We start from the raw sequence: 23,065 nt of genomic DNA on the forward strand, positions 1-23,065 counted from the left end.
ACTTCCCTCCCCCTCCCAACGTTGGCGTCTCCTTAAGGATTAAGTATCTTTCCTTAGGCTAGAAACTGATTGCTGTGCTCACCTGTGACCACCCAGCTCGAGACAATAGACTTGCCTCCTGCTACGCCCACCGAGATAGCAGACCCACTACCTGCTGTGTCCATCAAGCGCTGTGCTGACAGGGCGATCTTGTGACTATTGTGGGAGGGACATTTCAATCATATGTGAAACACCCTCTTTGAGGGTATATAACCACCCTGTGTACCCCCACTTCTTTGAAGTGCTCTGTTCCTTTGTGGAAAGACTCTCCCGGGTTATAATCCTAAGATTTAAGCTCAGAATAAACTCACCCAAATTTTCATTTATAGATTGGTTATGGATTATTTTCGTCGACAGGGGTGATGGGGAGTCAGTTATGGGAGATTACCAGAAAAGCACAGTAAACAAAAGTAAGGTTATTGTGCAGATTTAAGTCCTTGCCTTCCCATTGATAAGAGTTTCCAGGGAGGAGACACCTCTCTAGAGGTGGTGGGGGACAGCCACCCACCCAGTGTTCCTGGTACAGAGAGGAAGAGACAATCTTTACAAAGGGAGATTTCCCCTGCAAATACAAATGTCTCTTACAAAGGGTAGCTTCTACTTCTACTTGGTTTTCAGAGCTTTTCCCATGTCTGCAGTTTTTAAACATAACAAACTCGCAATAATCCTCATGCCAAAGAGACACATTTTAGGGTGGCCAATTCTGATCCCCCATATATGCATACGAATTAAGAAATATTATCATCACAAAACAGTGTTGTTCCTGGATTGGAAACAATCACTGGCTACACAGACTGGGAAGATTTCTGTTTGAACCAGTGGCATAGCACCACCACTATCCACCTGACATCCCTTCTTCCATCATCCCCCTCATGGTGTTGTCTGGAGTTTGTTTTTTCTTGTCATTGACCAAATGACTCACAAAATTGAACTCTAAAGTTTCAGTCTACACATATTTGAAAAGAAACAAGATAATATTTATTCGTTCCCAGCTAACGGAGGACACACTTTGTATCAGACTGACATTGTGATATAGCGTGTCTATTTGATTTTGCAGCTTTGGAGAATAATATCTGAAAACAGGTCTGTGAACATTTCTGTGGTCAGTTGCATGCTACACTCCATGCAAATCTGAGCGCATCCCTTTAAGAGGACCCAGACCTCCTCCGGTTCTCAGGGCTTCGGGGAACCACTTGCCAGAGCCCTGCCCTTCGCTTGGCCTGTGCCCTGCGGTCTGCAGCAGGCGCGCCTCCTCAAGGCCGGCGGCCTGGGAGGAACTACATTACCCAGATGCGCCTGCGCTGTGCGTCCGCGGCGCTGGACCAATGAAGGCCCTGGAGAGACGCCTTTCGGTGTGGGCGAAAAGCGTGTAGACAGGAGTTCCGGTGTTTTCCGGATGTAGCTTTGCGGCATTTTTCGTCGCAAACGTCGTTTCCAGTCTGTCTGCTTGTTCTGGTTCTAAGTGGTTGGTGGAGCTCAGGGTCAAGTGAGCAAGAGGCCACGGTAGATGTCCCCTCTGGCAGAGGCGGTTCTGAGGTTCGGCGAGGGCGCCCCTTGGGGTGACCCGGTGCAGGCGGCTGGCCGGGGTGGGCGTGTGGCTGAGCCCTGTTGGGTCCGGCACAGGCTGGTGCTGCATCCCCCAAACCCTCACCCCTGGGGACTCCCGCCTCTGAATCCTGAAGACCCGAGCGAGTGGTGCCTGCTCGGTTCGCTGTCAGTCAGGCCCTTCCTTCAGGACTTCGGCGCATTCCTGGGTGGAGTCCCATTTCTGACAGATAAATCGTCTTCAAGGCAGAGGGAGCATCCCGTGCAAAGGCTTGGAGGTGCGGCTGAGTGGAGTATTCGGAGACTTGGGGCCAGTCTCCTGTCTCCAGGAGACAGATGGGGAGCGGCCTGGCCGCCTGCGCGGTGCGGCCTTCCTTCTGAGGGCGCTGGTAGCCATGGAGGGTTTTGAACTAAGAGACTTGGTCTGAGATAAGATTTTAAAAGGTTCCCAAAGGCAGCTCAGGGTAGAATGGACTTGGGGGAGGGGTAAAAGTGGGAGACCTTGAGAAAGCTACTGCAACAGAGCCCGGGAGAGCACGGTGAGGGCCGGACCAGAGCGGTCGCTGTAGACGGGTGTCGGAGGAAAAGTGCAGTGGGCACAGTTCAGACGGGCGAGGAAGACTTTATGGAAGACCCCTGCAAGAGGGGAGAGAGACCAAACGACTCCACTGAAACAGAGTGCTGTTTCAAGTGCTGGAGGGAGCTGGTGGGAAAGTCCTGGAGGACGTTGGATGGGGAGGTCGATCACTGGGATCTGTTGAGCACGTTGAGTTATTCCTGAGTTTGCAGATCTTTTCCTCTGTGATTAAGACTTATGTGTTTTCTAATTGGTACCTATTGAAGTTAGGCTCCTACCCTCCCACAGAGACTGAGAGATAAGGGTGCTGTCTCCTTCGATGTTTATATTTCAGAAAGATGGTTCCCAAGTCCTTGAAAAAGACGTTCCCTGGGTTGTAAAACTGGCAAGAGGCTGGGAGGAGATTTACAGACCGTTTAAGGGGCAGAGAGAGAATTTACAATTGCAAATTTCCTAAAGTACCTGCTCTAAGAAAAGGGAGGCCAGGGACCTATAGTGAGGAAGAAACTTGTTCAGAGTTGAGTCAAGCTGAGGGGATGTTAAGCGGATCCTGGCCAGGGGTAGAAGTGATACAATGCAAGTAGACTTTAGGGACAGAGGGCTCTTTTAAGGATAGAGGACTCACATCCACCTAGAGGCGAAGGCCTACCTTCCCTGCCCCCATTTTTAACTTGTGAACTTCAGAAACAGCATTTATCTCCAAATTGAACAATCACTATTCCTCTAAATGAGTAATATAGGTAGTCAATTAAAATAAAAAATGCATGGATTTAACAAGGTAAATTTATGAAAGCACTTAATATTTGGTTCATCTCTTAATACATAACTAAGCAGAATGCTAACATGCTAAAATCGAAAGTCTTAAATAACGTATTCTGTTAAATGTTTAAAGGTGGCTGAAACATACATTCAAAATTTCAAAATCCATCACTTCATTTGCATTTAGAACACTGACAAAAGCCTTTGTTCTGTGGCTAGTGCTAGCATATACTCAGCACTTAATATGTACTACAGTGTTTGATTCCAACACCAGCCCTATGAAGTTGGTTCCCTTACTATCCCATTTTCCAGAAGAAGACACTGAGGCACAGAGAGGTTGAGGTGTCCGAGATCACACAGCTGATAACAGGCTACACCAGTGACTGAGGCTCATAAGTTAGACATTCAAATGGAGGTCACCTTGCTCCAGAACAGGGATGAGGGGTTGGCTGAACCCTTGAAACCCCACCAGGGATGCCCATCGCTCACAGTCTTCTTCTTCTCACGGGGACCTGTGGCTGCAGAAGTGCTTATGGACCATGCACAGGTGAGTAGAGGGTATCTCTGGCCCTCGCCCAACCTGTCTCCCACCCATGTAGCCTCTGGCATTGTGGTATCTTGGAAGTCTGCACCTGCCACCCTCCTGGCCATTGGGATTAGGGCTCCTGGGTTCCCTGAGACTCGGTGTCCTGAACCCACCCCAGGAGTCATATGAAGGGTTTCCATTTCTGACAACCAATAGAATGCTGTGTGGGCAGTATTATAGGCACAGAGATCAGCATTTGCAGATACTTGTAGGTGACACTGAGTTGGCAGAATTCAGGGAGCTGCAGGTCTCCATTGTGTCTGGTGGGAACAGAGGGCAGGGATGCAGGAGTCATGCATAGAATGGCTGTCTGAGGAACTGTGCCTCTGTTCTGAGGGTGTTAGGAATCAATACTTGGAACATTTTAGTGGAGGAGGGGGGTACCTGAATCAGGGCCTAATAGACTTCCCCTGGCTGCAGACTGGGGAACAGAAAGTAGTGGTGAGGTGAGAGGGTACCGAATAGTCCTGATGAGTATTGGTACTGACTGGGTGTTGGGTGTTGGCTGTGGAGGTGGGAGAAACTTACAGCTTCTGGATTTGTTTTTAAAGTAGGTCTGACTATACTTTCTGATGAGGAGGGTAAGAGAGAAAAGAGAGGAGTCACGGATAACTCCAGGGTTTGGGACCTTTGCAGCTGGAAGGAAGGGGATGCCATTAACTGAAATGGGGAAGTAATTTTCAGGACGAGTAATTTTCAGAAGGAATATCAGGAGTTAGGTTTGGACATACTGAGTCCGAGATGTTCCAGAGACTTCTGAGTGGAAACGTTGAGTGGATGGTAAGATGCATGTGTCTGGATTTGAGTGTAGGAGTTCAGGTTGGAGACATCACAAGGCGGTATCCTGTGTGTGGACGAGGGTAGAGCTGTGAGTCACATTTAGGAGGGGAAATCTTCAGGTTGTGGTGGCAGTGGTACTAAGGGGCAAGGAATGGGAGGGCGAGACTAGAGGACTGGGCCTATTTCGTGAGCACCTGATTGAGATTAGTGAGCATCACAAAGACAGATGAGGGAGAGTAGTGGCTGCGGGGGAAGAGGTGCGTGTCAGGGAGAGGTGGATCCAGCAGATGGCCAAGGCTTCCAAGGGCGAGTGGACATGAGATGGATGTGGAAGCATAGCAGTAATGGACGTGCGATGACAGTGAGGCCAAGGACAGTGCTTACTCTCCCCTCTAAAGCCTCACTGGGTTTTTGTGGTGACCATTGTGGAGACTGGAGAGTTTCACACAGGCTGGTGGATAAACTCAGGAGCAAACGGGGGAGTTATCGAAGACTGGGAACCAGTAGGGGTGGACATTGGATGAGGCTTTGATGGAAAGAGGAAGGCTGAGATTGGTGTGGGGACAGTGTGTGCAGCACAGCAGTGGAAGAGGACTTAGAGTATCTGACACCTGCACGAGGTTCTGGGTGGCTGAGATTGAAGTAAGGAAAAGGCATGGTGAAGAGGCCTTTAAAGCAGGGCCAGGGGCTTCCCCTGCCAGTGTGGGCCACCAGGGGTCAGGCAGGATGGAATCCTGCTTGCATTTGCCAGGCTCTTCGTGGATGCTCTCTGTGTGCAGAGTGGCATGTGGGGAGGCCAGGAAGATGCCAGTAGTGTGGGTCAGGGAGTTGGTGGTGGCAGCGGGAGGTCAGAAACGTGAAGGATGCAGTTGACATTTCACATTGCATAAGTTTAAGGTGTACAAATGTGTTGATTTGATACATTATATCTCAATATATTTTTGTTAAATGTGAGAGAGTTTTGTCCACAGAGTGATGTGCTCCAGGGAGACAGCATGAACAGGTGGTCCTGGGGACTTGGCTCTAAGAGCTTAATGGAGAAAGCTGAGCCTGCGTTTGGCTGTACTGGGAGGCGTGATGTGGGGGACCCCAGGGGGATTTGCTGGGAGGAGACGGGATGGGGCCCTTCATGCCTGGCCCGGAGCTTAGATGGCATTTATTTGCCCGCATGCCTCTAGTTATGAGCTGACACAGTCATCAATAAGACCATGAGCAGAGAGGGGGCACTAGTGGCATCTTGCCTTGTATCTCCTAAGAGTTGAGCTGGGGAGGAGGGTGGGCAGGGAGTGGATATTTTGGGGGGAAATGAATAGGCTGAGGGTCCTGATAAGAGAGGCTGCTCAGGGACACCACTCTCCCCATCATGGTAGGGTGATATGACCTTTGAGGATGCAGCTGTTACTATTCGCAGGCGTGGAAGCTTCTTGATGGGACTCAGAGACTCCTGTACTGAGATATGATTCTGGAGAATTTTGCACTTTTGGCCTCACTGGCTAAGTCCCTCACACTCACCCCAGTGTCCTTGACTGGACTGTGTCCTTCCCCACATTGCCAGGGCCACTCTTTCCTTCCTATGGCCAAACTGTAGCCGTTGCTCGCTTCCTGGGTTTTCTTGCATAGGTGCTGTAGGTACCAGGGCTGGGCTGGGTGCACTCTTATCCTCTTCCCAAACAGCCCCAGTATCTGCAACCCAGAAGCCTTGCAGGGACTGCGGGGGAATCAGTGGATCCCACTAGACTTGGCCTCGCCCTGGCAAAGTGACCGTGCAGATTCATTGTACCTCTCTGCCCCAGGTTCTGCCCCCTTCCCTCCAGCTGACATTCCCTTGTGCCTGACTGTGCCAAAAATTGCAGGTACCAAATGGTCACTACTTGTGGGGACCTCTTGGCTATTCCTGTAAGACACCTTTCAATGGTTCTTTTTGTAATAGTATTACTTTTCTTTCCTGTGGTCTCGGTCACTCTGCACCGGCGCTGTCCACTCACTTGTCTTTCCCTTAGGACTTGTGTCTTCCCAGATAGACATAATTGTCCCGTTGGAGCTGAGGGGAAAGATGTTAGTGCTGGCAGGGCAGACATGACTCCAGCCACAGCAAGAGGCCCTGGAGGAGGACTGGCCTTGGGAAGTGGAGGATGGCTCAACATGAGGGCTGGGTTCAGATCATACCAGGAACCTCTCTAGGGCCCATCACCATTTTCGTACCAAGGACTGACCATAACTCATTTCTGTCTTTCAGTCCCATTCTTGACATTTTTGTCCCCTTGTCATTTCTACCCTAACTTCTGGCCAGGGCTAATTGACACCTATCTGGTCTTCAAGTCTCCCCTGTTTCTCTCCACTGCTCCCTCTGAAGTGCTCTCCAACACTGAGCCACACGTGACATGTTGTGAGATGTGTACATATCCTAAGAAGTCCTTGAACACCAGCTCCTCGGTTGCAGTTGGTCTTTCAGAGTCTGAACACTCTTTAGCACAGCGCGCATTTGCCACCAGCAGACAAGCGCCTGCTGAAAGCCATTTGCGAAGTGAGTTGGAGACCCGGCCTCTCCTTCTTGTGCTACATCCCATCACTGTGTCCTCTCCCCACAGTAGACCTCCCCAGTGTGTCATCTTCCAGGCTCAGCCGCACAGCAGACTCTTCCTTACCCCAGCTTCAGCCCCTTGTCCTCCTCCCTGCCGTCCTCTGTACTCATTCTTGAGGTTGTAAGATACACGTTTGTGATGGGGCCGCCCCCTCCCACCAAAGTCTACATGTACTTCACCAACATTTCTCTGCTTTCAGGTTGGTTTCAAATGGAGGATGAGGGGGCACCTTCTCAAGGCGTGTCACAACTCAGGGCTCCCAAGGCAGGTCCAACTACCCAGAAAGCCTACCCTTGTGGGATGTGTGTCCCAGTCTTGAAGGACATTTTACTCCTGACTGAGCACCAGGGAATGTGCCCCGGGCAGAGACTGCACATGTGTGCGGCCTGTGGGAGATAACTCTGGTTCATTACAAGCATCCCCCAGCACTGGAAGCAGCACAGTGGAGAGAAGCACCTCAAAAGGGATGACTATGGGACTGCATTTGTTAAGAGCTGCGGAGTCCACATGTCAGTGAATCCTTTTGCATGTGGATGGTGGGAAGAGCCCCTGGCCAGCTTGAGCCGTGTCCAGCACCAGGCCACATAGAGCCATGGGATTCCGCACAGAAGCACCATGTGCAGGAAGGCCTTTCACACTGTAGTAAGATCTTGTGAATGTAGAGAGATGTGGGAAACTCTGTAGTCACAAAATCACACTTGTTCAGCACCAGAGAATCCACTCTAGAGAAAGGACTGAATGTGGGAAGTTCTTTAGCCAAAGCTCTTACCTTATTGCATAGTAGAGATTTCACATTGGTGAAAGGCCGTGTGAGTGCATCTAATGTGGGAAGTTCTTTAGCCAAAGCCCCAGCCTCATTCTACACCAGAGAGTTCACTCTGGAGCGAACCTTTATGACTGCAGCGAATGTGGGAAAGCCTTGTGCCACAAAGACACACTTGTTTAGCACCAGAGAATCCACACTGGAGAAAGGCCTTCTGAGTACAACAAACGTGGGAAATTTAGCCAAAGCTCCAGCCTCGTTGTACAACAGAGAGCTCACTCCAGAGCATGGCCTTATGAGTGCAGTAAATGTGGGAAAGCTTTCTGCCTAAAATCCATACTCGTTCAGCACTGGGGAACCCATAGTGGAGAAAGGCCTTAGGAGTTCCATGAATATGAGGACTTCTTTAGCCACAAGCCTGGCTCCATTAACACTGGAGAGAAGCAGTGTAGTGACTAAGAAAGATTCAATGGCCTTTGCTCACTCACCATAAGAAAATTCACACTGGAGAAAGGCCTTAGGAGTACAGGAAGTGTGCCATCTGCTTGTTCAATGTAATGGCTGACGTCAGAGGGAAGCTCTGAGAGTTGCCTCTGTGAGCTAGCCTTCAGCCAAAAGTTGAGCCTCACACCGAACGTCCGTACTGCAGAGATGCTATATGTGTGTCAAGTATGTGGGGAACTTTAGGAGCTGCACTGCACTTTGTCATCAGCCCAAGGCCCTTGCCCGAGTTTGAGCATTGCCAGTACCTGTGGAAGAAGCCATGTCACTTCACCAGTTGGCAAGGGTGTATCAGGCCACCCAACATGCTCAGTGAACACAGACCTCTGCGCTCTTTATCCCATTCCCTGGAGGGAAATCATGAGTGGTCTAAGCATAATTATAATTGATACATGAACACTGGATATAAATGATACAGAGTTGGGGGTGCCTGTAGCATGCTAGTGGGGATGTGCCACATCTAAAGGTTTTTTTCACAAATATTCTGGTCTGTTCACTGTAACTCTGATGACAAGGGTGTAGTTTTTCTTAAGACCTTCAGATTTATGTCTCTCCTAAGGCCAAGGTCAATGGCAGAGCAAATAACCTGGAGGTATTCTGGATTCTTAAAGCCTACCTGGGCTGTTCACCTGAAGGCCACTGCTGTGTAGGCAGGAAAATGGAGAATGGGAGGAAATATTTTAATGTAGTCCAGACATAAGTCTTGTGACTCATGTAGAAACGTCCTTCTTTGCTTGCTAGTCATTGCTTCCATTGCAACAAGGCTGCCCCTCCCAAGCCATGAGGAAAGTTATGGTGGAGTCAATACAGGTTTGCCAGATTGGGTGTTTCAAGAGGAGTGGGAGATCCAGATTTTTACGTGAAACTATTTTTTAAAAGCATTATTGAGATATAATTAATGTAAACTCTGTATACTTAAAGAATAAAATGTGTTTTCCCCCAACTTTACTGAGGTCTAATCGACAAATAAAATTGTGTATGTTTAAAATCTACAACATGATGATTTGATATACGTATACATGTGAATGATCACTGCAATCAAGTTATTTAACACGTCCATCTCCTCACATAGTTACTTTTTTAACTTTTTGGTGAAAATGCTTAAGATATACTCTCAACAAGTTTCAAATATGCAGTGTGGTATTATTAATTATAGTCACCATGCTGTACATTAGATCCTCAGAACTTACTCATCTTTTAACTGAAAGTTTGCACCCTTTGATTAACATTTCCCCACTTCCCACACCCCCCACTCCCAGCCCCTGGTAACCACCATTCTACTCTGTTTCTATGAGTTCGACTTTTTTGGATTTCACATATAAGATCATGCAGTATTTGTCTCTGTCTGATATTTCAAATAGCATAATACTCTCCAGGTTCATTTATGTTGTCACAAATTGCAGGATTTCCTTTTTTATGGCTGAATAATGTTCCATTATGTGTATATATACCACGTCTTCTTTTTCCATTCATCCATTGATAGGCATTTAGGTTGTTTCCGTAGCTTGGCTGTTGTTAATAATCTTGCAATAAACAAGGGAGTTCAGATATTTCTTTGAGATACTGATTTTGTTTCCTTTGGATATACCCAGAAGTGGATTGCTGGGTCATATGGTAGTTCTATTTTTAATTTGAGGAAGCTCTATATTGATTTCCAGAGTGGCTGTACCAATTTACACTCCCACCAACAGTGTACCAAGGTTCCCTTTTCTCCACATCCTCTCCAGCACCTGTTATTTCTTGTTGTTTTTTTTATAACAGACATCCTAACAGCCGTGCGGTAATACCTCATTGTGGATTTGATTCGCATAATGATTAATGTTGTCAAGCACTTTTTCATATACTCATTGGCCATGTGCATATCCTTCTTTGGAAAAATGTCTATTCAAGTCCTTTGCCCAATTTTAAGTCTCATTAGGTGATTTTGTTCTTTAGCTGTATGATTTGTTATATATTTTAGATATTAACTCCTTATCAATATATGGTTTGCAAATATTTTCTCCCATTCTGTAGGTTGCCTTTTCATGCTGTTGATTGTTTTATTTGCTATGCAGAATTTTTTTAGTTGGAGGCAATCCCATTTGTTTATTTTTGCTTTTGTGGCTTGTGCTTTTGTTGTCATAGCCAAAAAATCATTGCCAAGACCAATGTCAAGAAGATTTTTCCCTACGTTTTCTTGAGTTTTACAGTTTCAAGTCTTACATTTAAATCTTTACTCCATTTCAAGTTAATTTTTATTAGTGATGGAAGATAGGGTTCTGTTTTCATTCTTTTGTGTGTGGATATCCAATTTTCCCAACACCATTTACTGAAAAACTATCTTTCCCTCATTGTGTGTTCCTGGTGCCCTTATGAAAGATTAGTTGACTGTACGTGTGTGGATTTATTTCTGTGCTCTCTATCTGTTCCATTGGTCTATGTGTCTGTTTTTTATGCCAGTACACACTGTTTGGAGTACAATGAATTTGTGAATAGTTTGAAATCAGTATGTGTGATGCCTCCTGATTGTTCTTCTTTCTCAAGATTGCTTTGGTTATTCAGGGTCTTGTATGGTTCCATGTGAATATTAGGATTGTGTTTCTATCTGTAAAAAATGCCATTGGAATTTTTAAAGGGATTGCATTGAATCTGTAGATAGCTTTGGGTAGTACAGACATTTTGAAAATATGAATTCTTCCAATCCAAGAACACAGGCTATCTTCCCATATATTTGTGTCTTTTAAATTTTCTTTCATCAGTTTCTTATAGTTTTCTATGTACAAGTCTTTCACCTCCCTGATTAAGCTTATTCCTAATCACTTAATTATTTTTAATGCTATGGTAAATGGGGTACTTTCTTAATTTCTCTTTCAGATAGTTCATTGTTAGTATATAGAAACACTCTTCAATTTTGTGTGTTAATTCTGTATCCTGAAATTTTATTGAATTCATTTATTAGTTCTAACAGTTTTTTAGTGGAGTATTTTGAGTTTTCTGTATATAAGATAATGTATCTGCAAAGAGAGACAACTTTATTTCTTCCTTTCCAGTTTGGATGACTTTGTTATTCTTGCCTGATTACTTTGGCTAGGACTGCCAGTACTATTTTAATAGGAGTGGTGAGAGTAGGCACTCTGGTCCTGTTCCTGATCTTAGAGGAAAGGCTCTTCCTTTTTCACCATTGAGTATGAAGTTAGTTGTGGGCTTGTTGTACATGACTTTTATTATGTTGAGGTACATTCCTTCTATACCTAATTTGTTAAGAGTTTTTATCATGAAAGGATGTTAAATTTTGTTAAATGTTCTCCCTTCCTCTATTGAAATGATCATATGATTTTTATCCTTCATTTTTTACTGTAGTGTGTCACGTTTCTTGATTTGTATATGTTGATCCATCTTTGCAGACCTAGAATAAATCCCACTTGATCGTCTTGTGTGATCCTTTTAACGTGCTGTTGGATTTGGGCTACTAGTATCCTGTTGAGGACTTTTGCATCTATGTTCATCAGGGATATTGACCTGTAATTTTCTTTTCTTGTAGTATACTTGTCTGGCTTTGGTATCAGAGTATTGTTGGCCTCGTAAAATAGGTTTGGAACTGTTCCTTTTTTGGAAGAGTTTGATGAGGATTGGTGTTAATTCTTCTTGTAATGTTTGGTAGAATTCACTAGTGAAACCATATGTTCATGAGTTTTATTTTTTGGGAGAATATTCAGTCTCTTTACTAGATACAGATATATTCAGATTTTCCATTTCTTTGTGATTCAGTCTTGGTTCTATGTTTCTAGGAGTTTATCTATTTATTCTAGGTTGTTCAATTTGTTTGCATATTCATAGTATTCTCTTTTGATCCTTTATAGTTCTGCAGTATCAGTTATAATGTCTCCTCTTTCATTTCTGATGTTGATTATTTGAGTTTTCTTTTATTCTTAAGTTTGGCTTGTCAGTTTTGTTTATATTTTCAAAAAACCAGCTCTTAGTTTTGTTGATCTTTTCTGTTGCCTCTTTAGTCTCTATTTCATTTGTTTCTGCTCAAATCTTTGTTGTTTCCTTCCTTCTGCTAACTTAGGGTTTGGTTTGGTTGTTTGCTTGAGATTTTTTTCTTAAGTAAGCCTTTATCACTCTAAACTTCCCTCTTAGAATTGCTTTTGCTGAATCCCATAAGTTTTGGTATGTGTGTTTCCCTCTTTGTTTGTCTCAGTAAATTTTTTGATTTCCCATTTGCTTTCTTCTTTTGACTCTTCAATTGTTCAGGAGTGTTGTTTAATTTCCAAATACTTGTGAATTTTCCAGTTTTCCTGCTGTTATTGACTTTTAGTTTAATACCATTGTGGTCAGAAAAGATGCTTGATATTATGTCAATCTTTTTAAATTTATGAAGACTTGTTTTGTGGCCTGAAATATGATCTATCCTGGAGAATGTTCTATGTGCACTTGAGAAGAATGTATATTCTGCTGCTGTTGGATGGAATGTTCTGTATATGTCTGTTAGGTCCATTTGGTCTAAAGGTAGTTCTAGTCTAATGTTTCCTTATTAAGTTTCTGCCTGGATGTTGAAAGTGGAGTATTGAAGTCTTCTACTATTATTGCACTACTGTCTATTTCTGCCTTCAGATGTGTTAATATTGCTTAATATATTTAGGTGCTGCATTGTTTGGTGCATATATGTTTACAGTTGTTATATTCTCTCGATGATTTGATGCCTTTATCATTATATAATGACCTTCTTAGTCTATTGTGACATTTTTTTACTTAAATTCTATTTTGTCTGTTGGAGATGTAGTTACCCCTAATCTCTTTTGGTGTCCATCTGTATGGAATTCTTTTCCATCCCTTCACTTTCAGGCTATATACGTCCTTAAGGCCGAAGTGAGTCTCTGAAGGCAGGGTATAGTTGGGGCTATTTTTTTTTAATCCTCTCAGCCACTCTGTGTCTTTTGATTGGGTAATTTAATCCATTTACATTTGAAGTAATTATTGATAAGTAATAACTTACTGTTGCCATCATGTTCAACATTGTTTTATGTCTGTTTTGTAGTTTCCCTATCCTTTTCTTCCTCTCTTGCTATCTACCTTTGCGGTTTGATGATTTTCTGTAGTAATATGCTTTGATTACTTTCTCTTCATCTTTTGTGGATCTACTGTAGGTTTTTGTAGTGGTTTCCATTAGGCCTACATAAAACATCTCATAGTTATAATAGTTACTTTACGTTGATAATAACTTTGATCTCATTGGAAAACTCTATCCATTTACTCCCCTTCCCCAACATTTTGTTTTTGATTGCACAATATACATCTTTTTATTGTGTAGGCATTAATCAATTATTGTAGCTACAGTTATTTTTAATACTTTTTTCTTTTAACCTCCATATCAAAGTTAAGTGATTTACATACCACCATTATAGCATTAGTGTATTCTGAATCTGACTATGTACTTACTTTTACCAGTGAGTTTTATACTTTCGTATGTTTTCTGTTACTAATTAGTGTCCTTTCATATCAGCCTGAAGAATTCCCCTTAGTATTTCTTGTAAGGAAGGTCTAGTGGTATGAACTCACTCACCTTTTGCTTGTCTGGAGAAATCTTTACCTCTCCTTCATTTCTGAAAGATAGTTTGCTGGGTAAATTATTCTTGGTTGGCAGTTTTTTCTTTCAGCACTTTGAATATGTCATCCCACTCTTTCCTGGAAAGTTTCTGTTGAGAAATCTGCAAATAGCTTTTTGTCAGTTTATGTATATGAGATGATTATTTTCTCTTGCTTCTTTCAAAATTCTCTCTTTGTCTTTGATTTTTGATGGTTTTATTATAATATGTCTTGGTGAAGTCTTGTTTGGGTTGAATCTGTGTGGCAATCTATGAGGTTGATATACCTGAATGTCTATATCTCCTCCCAGATTTGAGAAGTTTTCAGCTATTTTGTCTTAAATAAGCTTTTTTTCCCCCCACCTTCTGTGACTCCCATGATGCAAATATTGTTTCATTTGTTGGTGTCCCATCACTTAGGTAGGCTGTATTCACTCTTTTGCATTCTTTTTTTCTTTTTATACTCTAAAAGGATAATTTCAAATGACCTGTTTTTCAGCTCCCAAATTCTTCCTTCTGCTTGATCAAGTCTTATATTAATGCTCTCTATTGCCATTTTCATCGCATTCATTGTATTCTTCAGCTCTAAAATTTGTTTGGTTCTTTTTTATTATTTATATCTCTTTGTTGAACTTCTCATTTTGTACATGTATTGTTTTCCTAATTTCATTGAATTTTCTGTGTTCTCTTGTAGTGTGCTGAGCTTCCTTAAAATTATTATTTTGAATTCTTTGTTCAGCAATTCATAGATCCCCATTTCTTTGTGGTCAGTTACTGGAAATTATTGTGTTTCTTTGGTGGTGTCATGCTTCCTTGATATTTCATGTTTCTTGTAGCCTGTTTTGATACCTGCATATTTGATTGAGCAATATGCAGATTCTAGACTTTATGGACTGGTTTGCATGGGGAAAGGCCTTCACCTGCGAGTGGGTGCAAGGGCACCAGCTGGGTGGAGTGTGGTGGTTCTAGCTCTAGGGAAGGCTGAGCAGCATAGTCTCCATGCAGCTCCATCAGCTGAGGTCAGTGGCGGTGAAGATTGCAAAGGTCCTCAACAGCCAGTGTTGTTGGTGTCTACACTGCTTGCAAGGCCTGTTAGGGTCTTTGGTGGCAAAAGTGCTGGGGACCTCCTGGTCTCTTTTCCTCCTATGGAGTATGTTGTAGTTAAAGGAATCTCCCTTTGTGCCATGTGTGGCTGCAGGCACCCTCGGAGTGGTAGTGGTACTGCTGTCTGATGCATGTGTGCCCATGGAGCAGCCGTGGAGCTGAGGTCTGGAGCATGGGTGCTCACAGAGGGACAATGGTTCTGGGATCTGGAGCACTGGCTAGCCTGCAGAGGTTGTAGCTCCAGTGTCTGTGGCATGGGCATGTGCAGATCAACTATAGAGCTGGAGACTGGAGCATATGCGCTCAGGGATCAACAGTGGCTCTGGGGGGCATTGGGTAGTCTGCAGCAGCAGTAGTTCTGATGCCTGAGATGTGGGCACACGTGGAGAAGCTGTGTATCTGGGGTCTGAAGTGCAGGCACATGCAGAGGAGCTGGGATTCTGGGGTCGAGGGAATGCATGGAAATGGAGGGAGCTGCCAGTTCTGATCCCAGGGTGGCATAGCAGCAGCTCCTTCTGAGCGGGGACATACAGGAACATCTCCCTCCCTGAGGGCTACAGGGTGGCAAAGGCTGTGGTTATCCCAGAGGCAAAAGCTGCTGGTGTCCTCTGTGGAACAGGCCACTGGGGTCTGTGCTGACAAACAGTGCAGGGGCTTCTGCTGTGAAAGCTATGGGGAGTCTGTGGCTGGTTTGGGGATGTTTAGGTACTCAGTGGCAAAGGCTGCCAGGTGACTCTGTAGAGAAGGTCATGGGGGACCATGATAACACCCATGATGTGGCTGATACTGATAGCCTGTGCCTTTCCTCTTTGTTCTCCGCCATCTCTAGATCCTAAGTAAGCCAATCTCCCCAGCGATTCTTTCTGTGAGGTTATGTTTCATTTTTTTGCTCTACCCTGTCACTATAGGTTCTTAATTGGACTCTTAAGCCCTTCCAAAGCTATTTTCATTTGTGGATAGTTGTCTTTTTTGTGGGAGGATAAAGGCTGGCATCTCCTACTGTGCCATCTTGCTGACATCACTTCTCCAAAAGTCTCACAATGCAGCAGTGCATGGACCACTTGCTACTGGTGCCTGCATGAGCCTGGACCCAAAATGTGATGTTTCAACACATGTCTATACCCATGAAACCACCGTAATCATGATAATGAATACATAGATCACCCCTACAGTTACCTTATGACCTTTCATAATCCCTGTCTCCCTCCCTGGCTTCTTATTCCCCTGATCAGAGATTTACTATCTTTTACTCTAGACTTGTTTGCCTTTTCTGGAATTTTATATAAATAGAATCATAAAATATTTACTCTTTTTTTTCCTTTTTTCTCATTTTGCATAATTATTTTGAGATTCATCCATGTTGTGTGTTTGAATAGTTCATTCTTTATATTACTGAGTGGTGTTTTCTTGTATGGATATACTATAATTTCTTACTCTGTTCATCAATGGACCTTTAGATCGATTCCAGTTTGGGGTTATTATAAATAAAGCTGTTTCATGAATTAATCTTTCTTTTGGGTCAATAATTAGCAGTACAATGCCTGGGTCAAAAGGTAGGTAAATGTTTATCATTCTGCGAACTGACAGACTGTTCCAAAGTGGCTGTACCATTTTACAGTCCCATCAGCAGCTTGTGAGAATTCTAGTTGCTCTGTATCTTCATCAACACTTGGCATATCAGTCTTTAATTTTAGCCATTCTCACATGTGTTTAGTGGTATTTCAGTGTGATTTGAATTTGTATTCCCTTCATGACCAATGCTTTTAGAATTTTTATGTATGATTATTGTCATCACTTTATTTTCTTTGGTGAATTGTTCAAATCCTTTGCTCATTTTTAAACATTTCCTTTGTTATTTTAATGAATTTTGAAGTTCTTAGTAAATTCTGGATATAGGCTATTCATTAGATGTGTGATTTGCCTATATACTTTTCCAGTCTGTGGCTTGTTTTTTCATCTCTTAACAGTATCTTTCCTATGGCAGAAATTTTTAATGTTAATGAAGCCAAATTTGTCTTTTTTTTCTTTTATTGAACCTTTTTTTTCTTTTGTATAGAAGAAATATTTGTCCAACTCAAGGCCCAAAAAAGAAAACCTCTTATGTAATGTGGAGGGTTTATAGTTTTCTGTTTTGTATTTAGGCTTATAATCCATTTTCAGCTAATTCTTGTATATTATGGGGGTAAATTTTTTTTTAAAGGACATCCAATTGCTCCAGCTAAATTAGTTGAAAGAATATCTTTTCTCCTGAATTGCTTTTGTACCTTTCTTAAAAATAAGTTGCTCTTATATGTGTTTATTTCTGGACTTTCTATTCTGTTTCATTCATCTTTTCATCTATACTCTTGCCAGTGTCATAACGTCTTAATATAATTTTTAATATTTCTTAAAATCAGTTAATGTCCTCCAACTCTGTCGTTTTTCAAAGTTATTTTGGTTATCCTAACTCCTTTGCATTTCTGTATGAATTTTAGAACACCCTTGTCAATTTCTAATAAAAGCATATTGGGATTTTGATTGGGATCATATTGGATCAATTTGAAGACAATTAACACATTAATGATATTGAGTTTCAATCCATAAAAACAGTATATCTCTCCCTTTTTTTGGGTATTTTTCTCAGCAATGTTTTATAGTTTTCTGTTTATATATCTTGCACATCTTATTTATTTCCAAAAATTTCGTATGTTTGAGGCTGTTCTAACAAGTATTTTTTTTTAGTGTCAATTTCCAGTTGTTCCTTGCTGGAACAAAATAGAAGAAAAATTGCTTTTTTTATGTTGATTTTCTGTCCTGGAAACTAGTCGTTTTTATTGTTTTGTTTTGTTTGTGGAGTCCATACGATTTTCTCCACAGGCTCTCACATTGTCTGTGAATAAAGAGAATTTTAGTTTTTCCTTTCCAAACTGGCAGTTATGAAATTTATTGGCATATAGTCTGCAGTGATGTCAGCACATTTGTACTTAACATTAGTCATTTGCATCTTCTCTCCTTTGTCCTTATTAGTCTGGCTAGAGGTGGATGCTTTATTGATCTCAAAGATCAACTTGTGGGTTTCATTGATTTTTATCTATTGCTATTCTTTGTTTAAATTTCATTAATCTCTCTCTGAACTTTGTTCTTTCCATCTGCTTATTTTGAGTTTAATTTGTCCTTATTCTAGTTTCTTAAGGTTGACTCTGTCATAGATTTGAGACCTTTGTTTTCTAGTAGAGGAAGTTAGTCTATAAATTTCTCTTTGATTGATGCTTTAGTAGCTTCCTAGAGTTTTAAAAAAATATGTTGAATTGTCATTTTGTGTAGGATAGAGTTAATTTATGGTGGCTTGGAATAGTTCTAGTCTAATCTCTGGAGATGTCTAGATATCTGGAGTCAACTCTTAGCTAAGTGCAGTGAAATTTATGATGAGCTTCTTAATGTCTGAAACACTCTGAGTGATCCCCAAGGCTGATGTTTTTAGATGGCTTCAATCTGGCATAAACGGTTAGACAACCTGGTTCTGGCTGTATAGCCAGAGAGCATAAAAGGCCTTGCTGAGAACTTCTGTCTTGAGCTCTTCCAAAGCCAGGATTCTTCACACAGAAGAACCTTGGCGATTCAATCCAGAAAAGAAGCATGACTGTATATGAATAAGGATCTTGTGCCTGCATAATTTGAGCATCAAAGTAAATATTGATGGTAATTGATTATAACCCCTTTAAATAATACAACTGAATGAGCCTGATTTCTGCCTCAGGTCCTGATACAATGAAATGACAATATTTTTCTCTTGCCTTCAACAACTAGAACTCCAGACAAAATATATGACCACCACTGCAATAACCTGGTTCCAGGCACTGGACAATAGGCGGGGCAGACCTGAATTTCAGAGAGGAGAGATACAAAGCAGGCAAACCCTGTGACTGCACCTACCTGTAGCCTGAGAGACAAAATAAGAATACATTGAGGCCATCATGACTAGAATCTACGGGGCAGAGGAGAGGAGGGGGGGAAGATTTGCAAAAATGTCCTCTTAAATCTTTGGTTGAGTCTTGCTGTGCGCAAGTGTGAGCAGAAAAAATCTGAGATTTTGAAAAGAAACACCAGAAAGGAGTATACCAAATAATTCCTTGAGCTCACCCAAGCCTCAGAATGGTTTATTTTCTCACCTTTTAGGATAGAAAACTCTGTAAGTACCTAAGAGAACAAGTAGAGTTCTCAGGATTCTGTTACCTATAACAACCACAGACTAAAGCCTGCTCTGGTCTCACCCTGTAAGTTGTAAAAATAAGCCTCGAATGGAAAAACTGCTGCCAAGTAACTTTACTGAATGCCATGTTAAAGTCGAACAGTAAAGGGTAGAAGCAAATGCAACACACAGTAATGTAAAATCCACAATGTATGCCAAACAATAGATAATTACTATGCATGCAAAGAAACAGGAATATAAAACACAGCAGCAGCAGGAAAAAAGAATAGAGACAAGTACAAAAATTGGGAAACATGATAAAATTAGCAGACAGTTATTCTAAATAGCTTTTGTAACTATCCAACATTGTTTCACAGAGGTAATGGAAGAAAAAGAATTTAATAAAGAGATAGTAAATATAAAAATAGACCTATATGGAACTTATAGAGAAGGAAAAAAATATACACTTAAAACATACAATATTGCATGCCATGAACAGTAGAGGAAGTAATTTGAAATAAGTAATCAGTGAACTTGAAGATGTAATTGTAGAAATTATGCAAAATGAACCAGAAAGTAAAAATGTACCCCCTCCCCTGGACTTGAATGATTTGCAGGAAAATATCCATGTACTTGGAATACCAGGAGTGGCGTAATAAAAAATTGAATACATAATGGTTGAAATATTTCCCAATTTGTTGAAAAATAAACACCAGATAAAACCAAAAGCCCAAAGAACTCCAAACATGATAAAAGTAGGAAGCCACATCATAGCACTTCATAATAAATTGCTGAAAATCCATGATAAAGAGAAAATTTTAAAAGCAGCCAGAGAAAAATGATTCATTCTGATAGAGGAATATCAACATATATGACAGCAAACTCCCCTACTAAACAATGAAGCCTGGAAAAAATGCAAGATTTTTTAAAGCACTGAAAGGAAAAAAAAAAAACCCTAGAATTCTTTACCCAAGAAAACTATATTCCAAAACAAAGTATATTTCAGACAACAAAATCTGAGACAACTCATTGCCAAAAGATCTAAGAAATATTAAAGGAAATTCACAGGCAGAAGGAAAATTATACTAGATAGAAATTTGAGTTACACAAAGGACTAAAGTGGGGAGGAAATAGAAATTATGTGAGTAAAATAAAAGACTTTTTCATTTCTTTATAATATAATTGATTATTTAAAGCAAAAATATTAACAATGAATCTTGGATTTGAAGAAGTAAATTGTAAGACAACAATAGCAAAAGAATGAGAGGTAGACATGGAAGTGTACTGTTTTTAGTTTTTTATGGTATATGTCAAGTTTTAATATTATTTCATGATAGACCACGATACGTTAAGGGTGTATATTTTAAACCTTAGAGCAGGGTTTCTTGACGTTGGCACCATTGACATTTTGGACCAGATTATTCTCTTTTGTAGATCACTGTCTTGTACATCCTAGAATGCTTACCAGTATCCTTGGCCTCTATCCAGTAGATGCCCATACTGCCCATCCTCACCTACTGCCCTGTCGGGGCAATAAAAATGTCTTCAGGGGCCAGCCGGTGGCGCAGCGGTCAAGTGTGCACATTCTGCTTCGGCGGCCTGGGGTTCGCCGGTTTGGATCCCAGGTGCGGACATGGCACTGCTTGGCACGCCATGCTGTAGTAGGCATCCCAAATAGAAAGTAGAGGAAGATGGGTACGGATGTGAGCTCAGGGCCAGTCTTCCTGAGCAAAAAGAGGAGGATTGGCAGTGGATGTTAGCTCAGGGCTAATCTTCCTCAAAAAAAAAAAAAAAGTCTTCAGACATTGCCAAATATCATCCCTAATTTAGAACTACTTTACTAGAGTAATCACTATTAAAAAGTCGTATATGTAAGAAGCCAATATATTTGATTAAAAACAACATTGAAAAACTCCATTGAGGGGCCAGCCCTGTGGCCGAGTGGTTAAGTTCACACGCTCTGCTTCGGAGGCCCAGGGTTTCATCCATTCGCATCCTGCACGTGGACATGGCACTGCTTGTCAAGCCATGCTGAGGCGGCATCCCATATACCACAACTAGAAGGACCCACAACTAAAGATACACAACTATGTACCTGAGGGGGCTTTGGCGAGAAAAAGGAAAAATAAACTTTAAAAAAAAAACTCAATTGATATAAAAGAATGCAGGAAAAGAGGAAAAAGAAAGAACAGATGGAACAAACCAAAAACAAGGCATGTCACTAGCTTTAAGCTCAACTATAGTGATAATTGCTTTAGATGTAAATGGTCTGAATACTTTAAGTGGCAGCTATTTCCATATTGGATAGAAATGCAAATCCAACTATATACTATCTACTAGAAAATTTAAAATGTGAAGAAACAGAGTTAAAAGTTAAAGGATGAATAAAGATATTCCCATGCCCTGGGCAATTGCCCTTTGCTGCCAGCCTCGTAGAAGTCTGCAGTGAGCACCATGGTCAAACCCAACCCCACGTCAGTGGCATGTGAAGCTCCAGAGGAAGAATATAAAAGAGGTTTCCAGAGGGTACCCAACAACCACCTCCATCGGGACCGTGATGGAGTAAAACCCCAGGCCATGGAAAGAGCACCATTGCCCTTCCAGCCGTCTGGCCTCATCCTGGTCCCTCTTGAACCACATTCTTGGACTGCCAAAGTTAGAGGACAGCTTAACTGGTGAAGGTGTGGAGAAAATGGATCATTGATAGATCGCCGGTCAGAATATAAAATGGTATATCACTCTAGAGAAGAGTATGCAGCATCTTACAAAACTAAACGTGCTTACCGTATGATCTAGAAATTGCACCCTTCACTATTTACCCCAGATCATGCATACCTATGTTCATGTGAAAACTTATACGCAAACATTCATAGTAACTTTATTAAGAATATTGAAAAACCAGAAATAACTCTAATGTCCTTTAATGGGTGAATGGTTAAACAAACTCTGGTCTATCCATACTATTTGGCAATAACAAGTACCAAACTATTGATACTTGCTACAACTTGAATGGTTCTTAACGGAATTATGTTAAATGAAAAGAGCCAATTTTAATAGGTCACATATGGTTACATTTATATAACATTTTTTAAATCACAAATTTATAGAGATACGCAGGTTAGTGGTTGCCAGGGAGGGGCTGGGGAGATAAGAAGGGAGGAAAGTGGCTGTGGCTATAAAAGGGATTCTTGTGATGGAACAGTTCTGTATCTTCACTATGGTAGTGGTCACATGAATCTACATGTGACAAAATTGCATAGACACACACACAAACACACACACACAAGTGAGTACATACAAAACTGTTGAAATGTGCGTGCGCTTGGTGAATGATCATTTCAATTTCCTGGTTGGAATGTTGTACTATAGTTATGCAAGATGATGCCGAGGGGGAAACATATGAATTATCTCTCTATTGTTTCTTACAACTGCAGGTGAATCTACAGTGATCTCAAAATCAAAAGCTAAAAGAAAGTAAGGGGATGGAAAAAGATATGCCATGCTAACACTAATGCAAACAAAGGCGGTATAGCTATAGCAAAATCATACAAAGTGGTTCATCAACAAGAAATATTACTAAAGTAAGCTAGGCATATATATTAATGATAAAGAGGCCTTTTCTCAAGAGATTATGATGACCGTAAATATGTATGCACCTAATAACTAAATTTAAATTGTTTAAATCAATGAGTAAGAAGCTAAAGGAAAACACAGACTAATCTACAATTATAATTAAAGATTTCAACAGTCATCTCAATAACTGATTGAACAATTGAATGAAAATTTGGTATGGATATAGAACACTTGAAGAAAACAGTCAACTGACTAGAACTAATTCACATTTGTAGAATGCTGCATCTAACTACAGCAGAATGCACTTTCTTTTCAAGTGCCCAGAAGACATTCACAAGGTTTTCTAGGCAATAAAATATCAACAAATTTAAAATGATTAAAATTATGAATATATTTTCCCCTGATCACGTGCAAATTATACTAGAAATCACTAAAGCACACGATCTGGAAAAATCCCTAAATATTTGGAAATTATGCAACATATTAATGAAGTTCAAACATGAAATAACAAGGAAAATTAGGAA

The 23,065-nt window shown here is 41.5% G+C and overlaps 1 long non-coding RNA gene across 1 annotated transcript; it reads left to right on the forward strand.

Moving 5' to 3' along the window:
• Window positions 1-2,142: 2,142 nt before the first annotated feature.
• LOC111775183 (uncharacterized) lies at window positions 2,143-9,124 on the forward strand. The gene is made up of 2 exons (XR_002810676.2): window positions 2,143-3,467; window positions 7,068-9,124. It is a non-coding gene; the product is annotated as an uncharacterized lncRNA (long non-coding RNA).
• The last annotated feature ends 13,941 nt before the right edge of the window (window positions 9,125-23,065 follow it).

The sequence above is a fragment of the Equus caballus genome, chromosome 10 (assembly GCF_041296265.1).
Source record: "Equus caballus isolate H_3958 breed thoroughbred chromosome 10, TB-T2T, whole genome shotgun sequence".
NCBI classification, from domain to species: Eukaryota; Metazoa; Chordata; class Mammalia; order Perissodactyla; family Equidae; genus Equus; species Equus caballus.